This window comes from Vulpes lagopus, chromosome 14, assembly GCF_018345385.1.
Source record: "Vulpes lagopus strain Blue_001 chromosome 14, ASM1834538v1, whole genome shotgun sequence".
Lineage (NCBI taxonomy): Eukaryota > Metazoa > Chordata > Mammalia > Carnivora > Canidae > Vulpes > Vulpes lagopus.
Window position 1 is genome coordinate 27,833,642 of NC_054837.1, and position 16,547 is coordinate 27,850,188.

At 46.4% G+C, this 16,547-nt stretch overlaps 1 protein-coding gene and 1 non-coding gene across 15 annotated transcripts in view; both read right to left on the bottom strand.

The window, feature by feature from the left end:
• CUX2 (cut like homeobox 2) overlaps nt 1–16,547 on the bottom strand; it is a 322,707-nt gene that overhangs the window by 136,661 nt on the left and 169,499 nt on the right. The window lies entirely within an intron of this gene.
• Nucleotides 14,672–14,775, bottom strand: LOC121475895. The gene has a single exon (XR_005983844.1). It is a non-coding gene; the product is annotated as a small nucleolar RNA U13 (small nucleolar RNA).

The window sequence follows — 16,547 nt, forward strand, 5'->3', positions numbered from 1 at the left end:
ATCCTGTGTCCACAACAGAGCCAGGAAAGTTGTGAAACAAAGATGACCCAGTCAGAGGACCAGACTTGTCAAACCAAGAGCAAATTATAATCCAGCCATACCATGGGGCTGTCTGCCAAAAATACAGATCTGTGAAGGGGTATCTCATACAGAGAGGCCACAGTATATTAGATTTATCATATATTCCAGCCAAGATGTGCTGCTGAGATTTCGGGGCAAGATTTATTACCCTGGCTAGTTTTTAAAATGAAAGTGAAAAGAGGATATTCTGGCAAAACTGCAGGTTGTTAATGGGGTGAGAATCACATAAAATGGATCATTTTCGAATCTCCTCGTATGCACAGATAGACCTTTTCAAAAAACCCTGGAGTTTTTGGAAAAAAGATGCTCAATCTGGGCAGCCCCGGTGGCTCAGCGGTTTAGTGCCACCTTCAGCTCAGGGCCTGATCCTGGAGACCTGGGATCGAGTCCCACATCAGGCTCCCTGCATGGAGCCTGCTTCTCCCTCTGCCTGTGTCTCTGCCTCTCTCTTTCTGTATGTGTCTTTCCTGAATAAATAGATAAAATCTTTAGGAAAAAAAAAAAAAGATGCTCAATCCAATGTTTTCACGTTGGCTTCCTGGTTGACCCTAAGTGAATTATTCATTCCTTCGATGTGTGTTTCTTATTTGCAAACAACAGTAATAATAACACAAAATAGAAGCTCTAATTTATTGGCTGGTTACTATATGCTGGACACTTCACAGGGGTCACTTCTTTGAATTGGCAACAACACTTTAAGACAGGCTGTTTTTATCCCCATTACACAGATGAGAAACTGAGGTTCAGAGGGGTGTAGTCAGTTAGTGGCAAAGCAAGAGCCCTAACCCAGATCTGGAGCCAGCTGTACTCAGAAACTATCACTGACCTCCTGCTCTGAAAAGTTAGCTTTGCCTGTTCAGATGAAAGCTTTTAGGATAAACTCAGACATCATCGTTCCTGTTCTCAAAATGGAGATTCCAACAAGGAAGGCCCAGCCACCTTCCAGTCCTGGTGGTATCTGCCTTTTGCAGAGACAGCTGCAGAAAAAAAATTGGGGGGGGGGTGATTTTATTTTGGTTTCTCCTGATGTTTGCTTTTGGGTTTTCAGGATCTTGTCAGATTCAGCTTGTGCCAGGTAAAAGTGGGCTCTGCTCCCAGCAGGCACCAAAAACATTTCAGAGGCATAAGCCACAGGAATATGGACATGCCAGAGGAGAAAGAAAAATAAGGATGTGAAAGCCTCCCAGGTGAGGTGTCATGTCTGGCTAAAGGGCTCCAGGATGGGGAGAACCAGAAACTCTAGAACAATGGTTCTCAATTCGGGTGGGGGGGGGGGATTTGCCCTCTTAGGCACATCTGGCAAGATCTAGAGATACTTTTAAATTGTCACAATTTGGCAGTACTGCTGGCATCTAGTGGGTAAAGGCCAGAGATATCGCTAACCATTGGACAATGCACAGTACAGCTCCCATAACAAAGAATTATATGGTCTAAAATGTCAGTAATGTGTGGGGCTGAAAAACCCAGATCTACAAGGAGCTGGGAAGACACCTGCCCTGGAGTAAAGAAGACTCAGAGAAGGAGGTTATCTTTGCATATTTGAGAAAAAGGAGAGGAGCTGGATCTGTGTGGGCAGAGGAAGTGACAATAAACAGGTTTCAGGTCACCAATAGGAAGACAGCCCTGATAAATGATTAAGTGAGTTTCCGGTCCTCAAAGGTTTCCCAGCATAAAGTGGTCAACTCTTGGGCTGTATGGAAGGGAAATCAAACCTGGTAGAGGAAGCTGGATGAAATGACCTTTCTTTTTCCATTCAAACCTGACACTGGATAAAGTTCCCAGGAGAACAGCAATGAAGTTTGAGGTTCCTTTCAAGAACCTTTCATCGATGATCTCATTTAACCCTGACGGAGGCCCGAAGAGGTAAATCACCCGTCTGAGCTTTGTGAGCTCAGTAAGAGGGGGAGTTAGGGTTCAAAACCTGTGCCTGTCTGGTTTCAAAACTCATTAGGAAGATTCCTCAAATGCAACAACTGTCTTTGCACTCTGAAAGCACAGTGACTACCCCAGGGCCAAGCACCCACCCAACCTGCCACTGCCTTGATTTAGCATCAGTCAGAAACTCTGGACCCAACATTTGAGACCTAAGTTCAACAGTTCAGCCCTCTCCCATGTTAAGGACACAAAAACAAGTTCCCTAAATGGCCCAACCCCCTGCTTATTTTTTTTAAACAAAAATACTGCAACCAGCAGTGAAAAGACATTGTCCCAAGTGCACACTTTAATTGATGTCCCCAACCATTCAGGAACATGGATGAAAGAAGACTCGCTTTATTAATAGGGCGTCATGCTAATTAGCACAATTTATTGTCAGGGAGGCTGCCCCTGCCTTCTGCAAATGTTACAAGTATGGACAAAAAACTTTTGTCGCGAACTCAACACGGTATTGCCGTGTGACCAAGACTACTAAGCCAGTCACAAAGAGGGGAAAAGCACGGGGCTCAAAGAGGCCAATCTGAGGCACTGGATTTCACTCAATACATTTATGACATTACTTGATCATTTCCCACTGATAAGAATGACCCGAATTTAAATGTCGGCTGCTTCTGCACGAAAATACACATTTCTTGCCACTTTGAGGAAGTCTCCCTAATGACTGGGAAGCTCTGCAGAAAAGTGGGAAAAGCTCTGCACAAGTGTGGGGGTGGGGGAGCCGGGGAGGAAAACCTTAAATGTTTAATATTCAATAAATGTGTCAATTTTACATACAGAGGCAAATGGGTCTTTATTGAGGAATTGGTAAATTTCCTCCGAGAAAAGTAAGTGCATTTTAGCCTTCAAGGAGTCCCAGCTGAATAGAAATGGAATGTGATTTGTGATAAAACTCAGCTGCTCTATAAAAGACGTTAAATAAATGTTGCTGTTTCACCAGGGATATACAAAATTGATTGCATTATAGACTGATTCTAAGATGCTGCATCCCTGTACGGCCCCCTCATCAGTTTCCGTGTGTATGTGGGAAGCTGCTCTCAGAGACAATTTAGACTATGTTGCAACTTCTATTCCACATGCTGCTGCAGAATTTTCTAGAAATGCGACATTTCCCCTGCATGCTTTGTTTTACGTTGAACCTTATGAAACTGCTGGTATTTGACCATTTTTTATTTAAAAAAAAAAAACCCTGACAATTTCTTCTATATCTTCTTAAGGTTTCTGGTGGACTGACCTGTCATCTTGGGTAAAACCCTGGATACTACTGAGGGAAATTTGATCACTGTGGGTGGAAGTGTCACAGCAACTTTTATCTGCTTGCCAGAGGGCATTCTGGACCTGGGTGAGAATCTTGCTTCTCTTTCAGTCCAGCTGGATGAGCCAGGGAGCATCGCCTGCCCTTTGTAAACCTCAATTTGCCCCATTTACAAAACGGGTTGAATTCCACCTTTTGCTCAGGGTACATGGAAAATCAAATGAGGTAACAGATAGGGCATTAGCTAGTAGACTGTCAAATGTTCATAACCTGCTGATTATTTTTTTAAAAGACTGATTGATTTGAGAGAGAGGGAGAGAGAGAGAATGAGATCAAACTTGAGCATGGGGGATTGGGGGTAAAGAGAATCTCAAGCAGACTCCCCACTGAGCATGGAGTCTGACGTGGAGCTCGATCTCACAACCCTGAGATCATGACCCGAGCCAAAATAAAGAGTCGGATCTTTACCAACTGAGCCATCCAGGTGTCCCCACAACCTACTAATTGTTATAAAGTTTTTGTTGTATATCCAACCAGTGGGCTGCAGGTGTGCTATATGAGGCAGATATGACACACATAACCCCTGTCCTCAAGGAACTCATAAGGTTAGTGTCAACATATGACTTCTTTAGGTAAGAAATTAGGTTTCAAGGATTGATGGGTGATCCAAACTGATCAAGAAGGCTTTCCAGAAAGGGAGTGGCTAGACTCAAACACTCTCAGACATGTCCATGCTTTCTACGCTCACTGATACCAGAGGGTCTAGCCACCTTCAATTCCTGGCTGGATGCCTGCATAGCCAGCCTCCTCATGAGGTCCCTGGCTTAATGCCAGCCACTCTTCCACCATCCCATTCCTGCCTTAACAGCCAGAGAGAGTATTTCACGATACAAACTGGATGGTGACACTTCCCTGCTTAAAACCTCTCCTGGTTTCCCATCCAATTTCAAATAAATCCAAACTTTCCAGGTCAGCCTTCAAGGCCTGTGGGGCCAGGACCCTGTACTCTCCTGCAATGCATCTCCCTCACAGTCCTCTTCACTTTACTTCTACCATTCTGCCCCTTATTCTGAGACTGGAAACTGCAAAACAGCCGCAGGGCCTTTGTATCCATAGTTCCCACTACCTGGATGCCCTCTCTTTCTAGTCGTTTGCCCAGTTTGGTGGTTCCCAAAGTATAATCCTTAGACCAGCAGCAGCAGTGTTACCTGTGAACTTCTTAGAAATGTAAATTCTTAGATGAGCTCCAGATTTGATGAATCAGAAACTCTGGGGTTAATGCCCAGCAATCTTTTAAACCAGTCCTCCAGGTGACTGTGATGCCCACTCAAGTCTGAGCATCACTGGCCTAGCTCAGTCCATCCTCTGTGTGTCAAGCTTCAGCTTAGACATTACTTTCATAAGAACTGCACCCCAAGATAAGGTCAAGTTCTTACTGTCATGGGCCCCTACTCATTGATCATTTCTATGAAGCACTACTATATTGTAACTGTGATATAAGAGTCAACTGTTTGATGTCCATGTCTCTTCATAGCTAGACTTGGAGCTCCATGAGGACAGGTACCCATGTGCCCCAGTACCTAATTGTGCCTGGCAGAGAGGAGCAGCCCAGTAACTAGGTGTTGGATGAGCATATAAATGAATGCATGAAGGAACAAACGAAGGAGTCCTGGAAGAATGACAGATGTTCATAAAGAAAAGAAGCCTAGGAATCCTATTGTCTATCCACCAATCCAGAGAACACCCCCCCATCCCCATCTGATCTTCTAAATATCACCCCAGTCAAATCACGAGCCAATTATGGTAGTGCCTGGAAGTGACCATCAAATTAGAAAGAAGGAAAAAAAAAAAGAACACAACGGAGAGGAGATTTCCCATCCAGCGGATGAATAGTACAGTGGCTAAACTGGAACACTTCCCACCTCCCCCAAGAACCGCAAACCTCTCTCTCTTTCCCTGACAGAGACTGGCTGTACAGAAAGCTTCCAAATGAAACCTGGAGACTGACAAAATTGTAAGCAGGAAGTGTGCCTGTCAGCTTGGAAGATCCCAGTCCCACAGTCGTCTGGATCTGCAGGCTGAGAGCTGGAGTCCGTACTAAGCCCCAAGTTTACTGGAAGCTTCTTGATGCTCCATGGCAGTTTGTTCTGCTCTCTTGGAGCTAAAGCTAGAAGAGAAATCACTTCCTTTCCTATAACTCAGAGCAATTACATTCTCTTACCGTGGACATCTGGCTTGCTGCTGTTCTCCTTACTTATGTTTTCCAAATGCTATCAGTTCTGGGAAGATCAATTATTACTGAAAAGTCGAGAAACGCTCACCGGTTATTTGCATTGATTTGGCTGACAAGACACAGGTTCCTTATGAACTACGGATGTCTATGAAGAGGACAGGGAGGCGAAAAACTCGAGAATCTGGGACAGCTCAGGCTTCAGAGCCTCTACCAGCTCAAGGGACCAGAAGAAGAAGAAGGGTTTACCCAGGATGGGGACACTGAGCCACCCTCCCTGAGCCCCCCAAACAAAGCCATATCCATCAAGACAAATGGGTAGCCGGTGTCGGCCAGCGCTGCAAGCAGCCACGACGATATAATTGGCCTGTTACCGCATCATCTTTAATCAATAGGATCCGGAGTTTCCACGGCTTGTACAGCCCAAATCTCCCTGGCAGCCAAGAACCAGCGGGTTGTTAAAAGGCCCGATAGTTCTGCCTCGCTAATGGGTGGCTTGTTCCCTCAACCCTGCTGATTTTTTAAATAAACCTAAATTCCAATAATTGTTTAATGTTTATTTTTATTTAGTTCTGGTTCAGATGCTCTGCGTCTCTCTGACAGAAATTGATATCTGGCTCATGGTGAGCTTTATTAAAACACACACACACAGATACAAACACACACACACGCATATGCCACATACCCACTGGGAAGTGGTTTACTTATCTGGTTATTTATCTAGCTGAGGTGGAGACCCACAAATCTAGAAAAGGAGATGGACAAAAGGACAAATTTGCCAAGCTCTGCTTTCTCTTGGGCTCCTTCCCTGCTCATCTTTCACCAGGGAGCCCTGTTCTGCACTTGAGACATCCACAAAGGTGATATCTGGCCTCTAGCTGTGGCCTGTGTTGCTGAGAACATCTCTGACTTCTTCAGTGTCGCTGTGGCCACATGCTCGGAGGGCTCACCAGAGAGGGCACCATGTACCATTCCCGTACATGTTCAATATAAACAGGATGTGAAACCCCCTCACCCCCCAGCCACCTGTGTGTACAAGGGACATGGTCGGAAGCTTCCCTGCACACTGAGGAAACCAAGAGGCCAAAGGTCTCTAACCACTTGCACTGGGCTGGAGAGAGCCCTCCCACCCTTATACAAGCCCCTCTCATCTTTCCATCTGGCATGTCTCAGAAGAGCCAAGGCGAGTCTGAGCTTAAAGGCAAGGTTTTTCAGTGTTTTCTCAGTCCTTTTTTTGCTGCTTGTATTGCAGGCTTATGCCATGCCTTTCATCGTAAGAGGTTCACACATTCGTTCACTGAATCACTGTAAACTGATGGCCTGAAAATCAGGCTTATCAAACTGCAGACTTTCCTTCCCCACACCGTGTATTCTGTCCATCAAACTGGGGGCTGTCCTGACTTTGCCATCTTCTTCACTCCCAGGTCGAACTAGCCATTGAGACCTGTGATGTCCACTATGGATTGGGGGGAGAGCCAGCACCTGGCCCCTCCTCCTGATGCCAACACCACCTGCTGGTTCACACCCATGAGGCTTCACCAGGGCTGCTGTGAAACCTCTTGCTGGCCTTCCTGCCATCTTTCCCCCTCCTCCACTGTGATCCCCAGACCTGCACTGGAGTCACTAATCCCAGACACAGGCCTGATCTCATCACTTCTGATTCTTCCCAGGACCTCCTCCTGCTTCCTGGGAGATGCCCAAAGTACTCCCATGGCATTTGCGCTCCTTTCCATTCTTGTCCCTTCCATCTGAGCCTAACACATCTGCCACAGGTCAAGGACCCAGCCACTAAAGAGGGACAATCTGCTGCAATTTACATCTTTCTAACAAACAAAATGTAATAGGAAATAGTGTTAAAGTACCTCTTTTCATTGGAAAAAGAGAAGATTAGAATTACCAGGAAGTTTCTGCGGTGATCACGTACAGAGGAGTGTTGAAAAGAACCCAGGTCCAGGGATCAGAAGAGCTGGGTCTACAACAGCTGCAACCACTTAAGAGCTATATGTCCTGGACAAGTCACCCCACCTGTGATCCTGATGGTGGCTGTCATGTGACTAATAATCTCATCTTGGGAGGCTTGGGCCCTAAGCTCAGATTCAATCGGTCACCACTGTGGGGGGGCTGTTATTGTTCGCATCCTAGTTCTTGGAGGGGGTCACCTCAATTTCTCCCCCCCCCCCCCCACTAATATATCCCTTCCACTGAGGTACTCAAGTGTCCCTGTCTGTACCTCGAGTTCACTTCCATATACAGCAAGCCACCACAGACCATCTCTAGCGGGCCCTGTTTTCCTTGGAGGGCCCATGGGCCATTCTGCGCTCCTTCTCTGCCCTCTGGACCATGCTGTCCTGCCACAGCCAGAGCAGCAAAACCAGGCTTCTGTGCAGGCCCACATTCTAATAATTGTCCCAATTCATACGGCATGTACTCAGGATCTATTATCAGCTAATGAGTAAATAATATTCTGTTCTAAATCCAAAAGTGCTATTACATACCAGAGGGGGACTAATGGGTGTTTTAAGACCCCTTTAATCACATATTAACGTGCCGCGAAGCAGGCTGCGGAGTCCATATGCTAACCGCCCTGCGACTGAAGAGGCTTCTTCCCTTTAAGCAAAGAACAAAGTGGAGGAAGAGAACAAGCCCTCCTCCTTGGGTCTGTCTGGCTGCCAGGCCAGGCCTGGGGCTGGAGGAATCTCCCCCAAAGCTGCTTTGCTGAGTTAGAAGGATACTGTCAAAGCTTCTCCCCTTTTCGGGGTTACAGGGAGAGGGAACAGGGCTAGTATCCTCTGGCTGCCATAACAAAGTACTACCAATTGGGAGCTTAAAACAACAGAAATGTATTCGCTCACAGTTCTGGAGGCTAGAAGTCTGAAATCAAGATGTTGGCAGGGCTGTGCTCCCTCTGAGGGCTCTAGGAGAGGAAGCCGCCTTGCTCCTTCCAGCCTCTGGTGGCTGCTTGTCTTTGGCTTTGCTTGGCTTGTGGCTGTATCCCTCCCATCTCCGCCCCCGTTGTCACAGGGTCTTCTCCCTGTGTGTCCTCTCCTCACACATGGGTCATTGGATTCTGGGCCCATTCTAATGAGGCATGATCCCATCTTAATTATAGCTGCAAAGACTCTTTCCAAATAACGTCATATTCTCAGGTTCTGGATCAATGAGAACTTTTGAGGGACACTATTTCACAGAGTATAGGGGTGAGGGTTGGAGTTTTGGGGGCGGGGGGAAGAGGCTCAGATATGGAGCCTTAATTTTGAGTGACTGTAACACAGAGTTCCTGCCATTTTGCCCTCCCCTGTCCCTGACCACCACTGAACATTCCAGAAAAGTTCAAGCACCCAATCCAAATTCCTCCCACCGATCCATCGTGTCATATTAGCAACTTAGTTTCTTATTAGCCATTTCCCATCGAATCACATTAATATTTGTTTTCCCTAATACAACGCAGGAGTCTTCTCAGATTAGCAACTTTCTCATCACATTAGTGGAAACAACTACTAATACAATACAATCTGAATATGACACAGTCTGCTGGAGAATTGCTAACACAATCCGACTCCCCTCTGCCTTGGTAAAGGAATGTTGTCCTGTTGTTGAGTAATGTGGGGGACACGCTGAGACAATCAGTCCCCGGTGAGCAGAGCCACACAGGGTGCCCTGGACAGACGGGATGAGATTTGGATGTAGGAGGTCTCTCTTGGAAGGAACCGATTTAGGGGTTTCTCCTGTTCCCAAACACTCCCTTCTCCCATGAGGAACATTCTGGTTCTTCTCCTCAATATCCAAGCAACCTTGGAATCTGCAGCCAAAGAGAGACAGGTAGAGAGAGGGATCCATTATACATTCCACAACCTAGTTCTCCGAAGCACTAACTTTATTGGTGTGACAAGGCAAGGCTGGCATTGCCAAGGTTAATTCATCAAGGATGTGTGGACATAGCAAAGCTAGGATGATGTGAGGAGCCAGCAAACCAGGCTGTTGTGCTGACAAGGCTGCTGGAGGCGGGAGTGATGACACTGAGCTGGTGACAGGCTCTCATAAAGTGGTTTAAGGAAAACCCTGCTTGAGCCTGCTCAAGCTAGTTTGGGTTCATATCTATCACTGCCATGTCCTAGCTGTGTAATTTAATATCTCAGTGCCTCAGTTTCCTCCTCTGTAAAATGGGGCAGGATGACAGGGCCTGCCTGTGAAGAAGTTGTTATGAGTCAATGAGATATGAATAGAAAATACTTAAAAGCTTGCATAGCACCCGGCATTGATAAATCAGGAATGGTGATGATTGCGAATTTCAAAGCAAGTCAAGTTCAACCACATGTTCTGAGTGAGCTCTGGAGTAGGCACTGCAGAAAAACAAAAAGTTGAGTCTCCTGTGGAGACATGATGAAGAACCAGGGGGAGGGGTCATACCATAAGAAGTCCTCAAGCCAAACCAGGGAATCTGAACTTCAGCTTCGGGGAAATTGGGAGCTGTGGAAGTAAAAGGCCTCAAGTTTTAGTAGAGTTGAGGGAATGCAGGCCTGTGGGGACAGAAGACGGTGGTTCTCTTGCTGCCAAACCACCTGTCATCTTACTGGCTCCTTAAGTCCTGGCAGAGAGAGAAGCTGAGGGAAGGCAAGAGATGGAGAGAGATAGAGGCAGGGAGAACAGCAAAGAAGCTGAGTGTGGGCTTCTCTGTGGCAGCGCTTGCTTTCCTGCTCTCTCTGCCAGCCTGTCTGGGAGACTGGCAGGGCCCCCAGCCCACTTTCAACTACCCCAGGCAAGGTTGCCGAATAATTCTCACTGCCTCCAAACGGCGCTCCACGTGGCAGCCAAGAGCATGCTGCCAAGAGGCAAGTGGCCAAGATTCCCTTCCAACAGAGACATCCCCTTGCCAATCAGAACTCGGCCTGCACACATCTAGTAAAATCAGACTGTTTGCTGTCAGCCAAGCAGATGACACGATCAGGACTTCTTGACCCTGCCCACTGCCTGTCCCCATCCCTAAAAACCTACTAGCAAGGAGAAAGGTCCATACGCCAAAGACCCAAGCACCTGCCCCCTTCACATTTAATCTCCAGGATCCGTCTGCTGCAATCACAGCCTCTGGAGTCAAAATGTACAAGTTCAAAGCCCGGCCCCTCCCAATTGAGCAGCTATGCAACCTGCGGCAAATCACCTTACCTCTCTGAGCCCCATTTGTGTCCACACAATGGGGTTCCTAACAGTTCCTGCCTCACAGAGTTGTTAGGTGGATTACATGAAATCATATATGAAAAGTGCTTTCCCAACAGCTGGCATTTAGTCCATGCTCAATCAACGTTCACTTGGGGGTAGCTCCAAGATACTTCATCTATCTGGAACTCAGCTAACAATCTCAGCTATCTAGAATGGGGCTACCAACCACAGGATTTGCAGAAAAGGCCTCCAAGCAGTTAAAACAAATGGCAGAGCCAACACATGGCAGGTCTCATCATGAAAACTACTTCATATAATACCAGTAATATCATGGTCCTATAATTAATATAATAGTAATACAGTACTCAGTAACCACTACTACAAAGCTTTGGGCATGGCAATTTGAATACATCTTATCATTTAACCAGTGGTGTGCTGGTAAATGCTTAACAATCAGTTCTCTGAAAGAAAAGGTGGAGTTCCAATGTATATCATTTCTGTGGTATAAACTCTCCCCACCATGGTCACCTTCTAGCTTCCACTGTGATGTCACAGTACACCTGGGGATGGGAAGGAAGCTAACAGCCCTTTCTTGTCAGCCAGCTCTGATCACCACTGCAATTAACTGACTCCACGTTCCTGTAAGATCAGTGCTATCTTAGCTCCACTTTCTAGACCAGGATAGCAAGGCTCAGGGACAGAGATTCCATCACCTGAGACTGCACAGTGAGCAAGCTGCAGCAGCACTAGGATCCGAATCCAGGTCTGTGTGGATTTCAAAGTTCCTGCTCTCTACACTTGGCCCAGTCCCCAGCCCTCGTTAGCACAACAATACTGATTCTTTGGTAAAGACAGGTGGTAGTGTGTATTCTCCCTCCCAAACCCGTGCCCACTTATGTTCAAACTAGAGGCCACTTTCCTGGACAGGTCTCTCTGGTCTGGTTCTGCAGACCCTCCTGCTGTCCCACCTGCCACGCCACAACCCTCCTCCCCAGCCATAACTTCCCCACCCCAGAGACTCAGGCATCTTTATAAGAGTTTTGAAAAGTCATCTATATCTCATCAGGATTTCAGTTGATAAAAGAGGATCGGGAAAAAGAAATCATATCATATATATATCGTGAGCTAGATACCACTGATGTGCTTTTAATGCTTCCATAGAGTTAGCAAGCCTATAATAAGAGACTGAAAAAGGGAGGGACAAGGAATCACAAAATATCACTTTAGTTTCATTTTACTTTTAGTAAGTGAAGCTGGGCACCTTTCTAGTGGGGGCAGTTTTCTCAAACCATTGTGTGGAAATGTCAGATTCTACTTACCGGACCAGTGGTGTGTCTGGGCCAAAGGGTGGAAGCTAGCCTGTTTCCTAATGAAACAGTTGATAGGCCCACATCCCCCATGTCCTCACCTCCATAAATAGTCCCTCAAGACATAGGGGCCATGTCTGCAGCATCTGCATATCCTCTCCACTTCTCAAATTTTAATGTGCACAAGAATCACCCAAGATCTTGTGGAAATGCAGATTCTGACTCCAGAGGTCCAGTGTGGGGCCAAGTCTCTGCATTTCTAAACAGGCATTCAGGTGATGGCAATGCCACCAGTCCATGGTGGACCACACCGTAAGTAGCTAAAGTCTAAATCCCAAACACTCAATCCCTAAGTTGCTTATGGGCCCCCTAACATTTCTGTGTCTCAAGGTTTTATAAATCCCTGAAGCAATTCTAGCTTGACTCCTAATCACAAACACCTCAGAGTTAGCCCCAAATCCTGTGGGTCTCTCACAGTCACTTTCTGTGACTGCCTCATCTTGTACTCACTCCTACTCAACAAATACCAAGTGCCCACTCAAGACCAGGCCTATGCTGGTGCTAGGAATACGGAAAGACCCAATCCCTGCCAGATGGTCTCCTTTATTTGTCAGGAAAACGCCTTAGTCTGTGAGCTCTGTTTCCAGGTAGTAATAACAGCAGACACTTAGGTAGTACTTAGCATGTGTGAGGGACTGTTCCAAGCACTTTATAAACATTAATTCTTTTAGTGCAGTAGGTCCAGTGATTAACTTCATTTTACAGGAGAGGACTGAGGTCCATTGAAATGAAGTCACCTACCTGCTAAAAATTATGCAACCTTGAGAATGAAACTATTTAAACCCCCACAGGGAAAGGAAGTTATATATTTGGGACAAAAATATATTCTTGAGTAGTATCATGAATTTGACCGTGGCAGGCAAGTGGGTAGGCAGTTAGTTATACCTGACTGGGACAGTGAAACATGAAGGGAGAAGGCTTATATAATTCAGGATTCTTGGTTGTAAGCAGCAGAATCCCAACTCGAAGTAGCTCAAGCATAAAAGGGAAACTGTTGTTCACATATCTGAACAACGCAGGAGTAGCTTCAGGCATGGCTAGATCCGACAGCTCAAACAAGATTGGCAGGGTTTGACTTCTCTCTCTTGGCTCTGTTTCCCTCTGAGCTGTCCTCCTTTTCTCTCACCATGGTTGGCTTCCTTAGTAATTTGGGGAACATAGCTGCTGGCAGCCCCAGGGTCACATTCTTCCAGAGGAAAAAGGACTTTCCTCCCCGTCATGTTCATATATAAGCCACAGGGAAGTTTTATTGGAACACATTCACATCCATGCAATGTACATATTGTCCATGGTTGCTTTCCTGTTACAATGACAGAGAGGAGTAGTTGGAACAGAAACCATGTGGCCCATAATAAAGCGTAAATGTTTACTATCTGCCCATTTCCAGAAAAACCTATTTTAGGCTGCAATAACAACAACAACGCTTAGCTAACAAACTGAGTACACAGTATATACCAGATACAGTTCTAGGCATTTGTTCGTTTCCTAAAACAATGCATTGAGGTGGGAAAACTAAAACCTGAAGAGGTTAGGAGTAGTCAAGCTCAAGGTCAGGCAGCCAGTAAGCAGGAAAGCTGGGTTTTGAGTTCAACAGCATGACCCCAAATCTCATACTCTTAACAGCTCTGCTAATCGAACAAGGGTCTTCTGGAAGCTTCAGTAAGTAGGTTTTTCTAAATCAGGGTGTGATTTTCCAACGACTAGTTCAAGAAACACATACACACACATACACACACAGAGGGATGTGTATTTTCTCAAGTATAAATGCTAAAACAAATGGTGAATCCCACACAGCGCTCCCACTGCTTGTGAGCTATTTAGCGCTGCCCCATCAGTGCTCTTATGGAAAGAACTGTCCCAAGGAACCACTGGGGTTTCCCAGTGGGCAGAATGGCCTGAATCCCCAGGAGCTGGCTGAGACTTCGTGTCCCAGAAGTAGGGGCTTTAATAACACTTGAGTCCAACATGAGCGGCAGCCTTTGCTCACTGAGGGCTCCAGGTGGGAACTCCAGAGATAAACCCACCTATTTTGAGATGGGGTCTCACCAGGTCCCACCACAGAATTCTGAGGAGCCCATGGACCTCTGATATTTCTCAGTAATTTATAAAGCCCTGCCCAGGAAGCTTCTGGCATAGCCCCAAGGAATGAGTCTCCTCTCCTGCCCTCAGAGGGTCATCGGGAGGCTTTGGACTGTGGGGATGGAGACCTTTACTGACAGTGGAGGGAAGCATGGCTTGCAAAGTCTTGGGTTCAAATTCTGGTGTTGAACTTAGCAGCTGTGGGACACTGAGCTACAGCTACAGAAGTGTTTCCTCTTTCTGAGCCTCACTTTAACTTTCTGTAAAATGGGTGCAATGGTAACATCCCCTGCCCTCAGATGCCAGCCCACTGACGGGTATCTGTGACTTTAAGAGATAACTTACACCAAGCATTTGGCACAGCATTTGAACAGGTTTTGCAGTCAGACTGGCTTACTTTCAAACCTTATCTATACTACACTGTTGTGTAACCACTACTTTGCTGGGCCTCAGTTTCCTGATCTGTATAATGGAATCAATGGAGAACTTGCCTTTTGGGGTTGCTGTAAGGATTAACTCAGCTTATGGGTGGTTAGGACTGATATAGTAAAATGCTTAGCACTTACTTATTTATATCAGATGGGTAATGTGCCGAGGTTATAACAAGATCTGAGGGAGGCACATATTACACAAATGCAAAAACACCCAATCATCACACTTATGAACTACAAAAGGATCAGTTTTAGCTTTCAAGGTCTACCTTCAACCAAGGTATGCAAGAAATGATTGTCTTAACAATACAATGTACCTTTACTTTCTGAGCTAAGGGTAATGTGAACTAGCCTCTGGGAAGCCTGTCCCAGTCCCTGGGGAGGTGATCCAGTGCCCCAGGGCCCTGATGATGGGGGAGCCAGCCCTGCAAAAACCCTAGCTCCTCCACACAGCTCTCTGCTACTGAGGTTTGGGGCCAGGTCCCTAGAGCAGACATCCTTCTAATGGTTTTCTTGGATCAGTGCCCCCAGGGCTGTGCTAAGATAACTGATAGGGGGGCCTTCAGTGCTCTGCTAAGGGCCTCAGAGCCAGGGAAAGGTGGTCTGCCCGGTCCCTAGATGGGGCCAAGTCGTCTAGGGGCCCGGCCCAGGTCTCTTATGTCTAGCCCACTGGACTCTGAGTGCCAATGGCACATCCTCTGTAGACATGATAATCCCTCTGGGAGGCCATCTCAGATCTCCCATGGCCAAGAGGGAACCCTGTACTCCTGCTTGCTCCCTACTCTTTCTCCCAGCATCTTCCCCATCTCAAGAAAAGGTGGTACACATCCATCCAGATGCTCAGGCCAGGAGCCTGGAAGGCATTTCCAATTCACTCCATTCTGTCACATTACATCATCCATCAGTGAGCCCCATCAGCTCCACGTTTAGTGAAGCCCAAACTGCTCACCACCCCTAACCAGCCTCCTCCTGGCTACCTGCTTACCTTCATAATGCTGTTTCAGAGTGATCCCCCAAAATGCTGTCAGATGGCATTACTTCTCTTTGTACCCTGTTGTCAGTTCTTTGGGTACTAAGTCAAAAACCCAGAGCCCCTATGTAGCTAAGGAGGCCTATATAGCCAGCTGTAGCCTTGTTCTCCCCCTGCACCTCCAACCCTCAATGGCTCTGGTTACACAAGCTCTGAGATCTGCAGCAACCCTCCCTGAAACAAGCCACACACTCGTGCACATGCAGACACACACACACAAACCCAGACACGCAGATATTCACAGAGGTAAAGAAGCACACACCCAGACACAGAGATAAAAACACATGCACGCAGACATATCCCACACTACCCAGACACTGAATCACACCTCACACCAAGACACACACACCTCTTTCCTTATATCTCATGATCCATTTAATAACTCCCTTCTCCTGATACTCTACCATTGGACATTGTAGATTTGCTTTGTAGGATCACAATTTGTGATTCTTTTATCCTATTAGTTTAAGTGCTTCTCACTGGACTCCCCAGACCCCCTCTGAGACTGTTTATGCTAGAGAGACCATTTTTCTTTTGTTTACACACTCAGCATACAGTAGGCACTTTATAAGTATTGAAGGAAGGAGTAATCCCCTAATCTCTTTTCTATTTTATTTTTTTTAATATTTTATTTGTTTATTCATGAGACACAGAGAGAGAGAGAGAGAGACAGAGACACAGGCAGAGGGAGAAGCATACTCCATGAAGGAAGCCTGATGTGGGACTTGATCCTGGGGCTCCAGGATCACTCCCTGAGCTAAAGGCAGATACTCAACTGCTGAGCCACCCAGGCGGTCCCTCTCTTCTATTTTAATAAGGGGGCTGCACTTGTATGCTTGTCTATAGGCTCAAGTGTCCTGGAAAAACAGACAAATGTGGAGCAGCCAAAAGGGGGCTAGAATTTCGGGAGACTTACCATTCACTCTATGCACATGTTTGATGTCTCAACTTAAAACATTATACGTATACTGTTTATAGAATAATGTAT